At 35.3% G+C, this 1,912-nt stretch overlaps 1 non-coding gene across 1 annotated transcript; it reads left to right on the forward strand.

Moving 5' to 3' along the window:
• The first annotated feature begins 1,580 nt into the window (after positions 1-1,580).
• LOC121993294 lies at positions 1,581-1,682 on the forward strand. Its single transcript, XR_006115157.1, has one exon. It is a non-coding gene; the product is annotated as a U6 spliceosomal RNA (small nuclear RNA).
• Positions 1,683-1,912: the final 230 nt, after the last annotated feature.

The following is a 1,912-nucleotide window of genomic DNA, read 5'->3' on the forward strand; positions in this document are numbered from 1 at the left end:
CATGATTTAAAAGTTAAAAAAAAATAATTAATGATTCTCTTTTATTAGTTTCTACAAAAGATTAAGAAAAGATTTGATATCTTTCCTTATTTGTAGATTGAAAGGAGATTTTAATTTTTAGAGATAACTTTCCGGAAATTATCCACATGTTTAAAGAAAGATTTAATTTATAAAATTTCCTTTTAACCAATCATGAAGGGATAAAAATTATTGGAGAAATTTTTTATAAAATTTCTGAAAGCAAATAAGGAAGTTTTAATTTGTGTTTAAAATTTTTATTTGCTTGGAATTTTGGTTTGGCCGGCCATTATAATAATGAGAAGAAAATTATTTTTAATTATATAAATTTTTCCTTTTCATGGCAAAAGAATTAAGGAAGTTTTTATTAAAATTTCCTTATTTGCCAAGACCAAGAATTATAAAAGAGGAGGTGGAGGAGCCTTCATGGGTGAACAACCTCTATTATTCTCTCCCTCTTTTTCTTGGTGTTGTGGCCGGCCATCCTCTCTCCCTCTCTTCCTCTTTGTGGTGGCCGAAACTCTACCTTGCTTGGAGCTTTTGTGGTGGTCGGATACTACTTGGAGAAGAAGAAGAAGAAGGAGAGAAAACTTGCATCCCTTGGAGCTTAGTTGGTGGAAAAAGTTCTTCATCCTTGGATTTTGGTGCTTGGCCGAAACTTGAAGGAAGAAGAAGAAGGTGCTAGGTGGTCCTCATCTTGGAAGATCGTTGCCCACACAACGTCCGAGGTTAGAAGAGGAATACGGTAGAAGATCAAGAGGTCTTTCTAAAAGGTATAACTAGTATTTTTCCTTTCCGCATCATAGTAGTTATTTTTAGAAATAATACCAAATACAAGAGGCATACGATTCTAGTATTTCGAATTTGTTTTCGATGTTGTGTTATTTTGTTTTTGCTTTTCCTTGTGATTTGATTGTTCTTTTCGGTTGACCTAAAGTTATTTAAGGAAATTAAATATTAACTTTCCTTAAAAGGCTTTGTCTAGTCGGTGGTGGTTGCTCCCATATCCAAGAAGGTCATGTGCCTCGTCACGTCAGTACTGAGAGCCAATTTTGGAAACTAATATTTAATGAAATTAATAACCTAGGTGATTTGGATCGAACGTGTTAAGTTCCGTAGGAGATCCGAGTCTAAACCTAAAAGAACAAATAAATTAAACTTAGGATCAAACGTGTTAAGTTCCGCAGGCGATCCGAGTTTAATTTAAAAGAACACATGGTAGCTAGGAAAAGGTTCAGACCTTTGTACAAAATTTTTATACAGTGGAACCATTAGATTTTCCGAGTAGCAACCAACAATGAGACCTTTTGGGTATAATCCAAAAATAAAATCATGAGGACTTAGGCTCAAAGTAAACAATATGATATCATTATGACGATATCTAAATTCTTTTAGTCTCAACATTATCATCTTTTGCTCCAAAAGTACTAAATCCTTGCGCTTCCCAATTTACTCTAATGGTAGTGAAAAATTTTTGTGGGACCGAACCATCCATCTCCAAGAGTAATAGGTTCGAAGAGATGGATACCGGGATTACAAGAAAAAAATATTTAACTCTCGTGGTCTCTCCATAGACATCCGATAAAAGTAGAATGATATAGAGAAGGTTAGTATGACCCTCACGCATGATGACACACATAAATTGAGAAATGATCTAAAGTTTTGTAGGGTGAGCGTAATCATCATTTTGCTACAAAAGTAATTAAATCATGTACTCCCAAGGCATAGTCGAGTTGGTCAACACGTGGTAGTGTAAAAATAGACAAGGGTCGATTTCCGAAAAAGCCGACAGAAAATACCCTTTCATGTGATAGCCTGCTTAGTTTCCTTTTGTAGCAAAAGAAATCAAGCAAGCAAGATGGTCGTGGGGCTAGCCGTGTGGGGCGCCCAATGT

The sequence above is a fragment of the Zingiber officinale genome, chromosome 6B, assembly GCF_018446385.1.
Source record: "Zingiber officinale cultivar Zhangliang chromosome 6B, Zo_v1.1, whole genome shotgun sequence".
Lineage (NCBI taxonomy): Eukaryota > Viridiplantae > Streptophyta > Magnoliopsida > Zingiberales > Zingiberaceae > Zingiber > Zingiber officinale.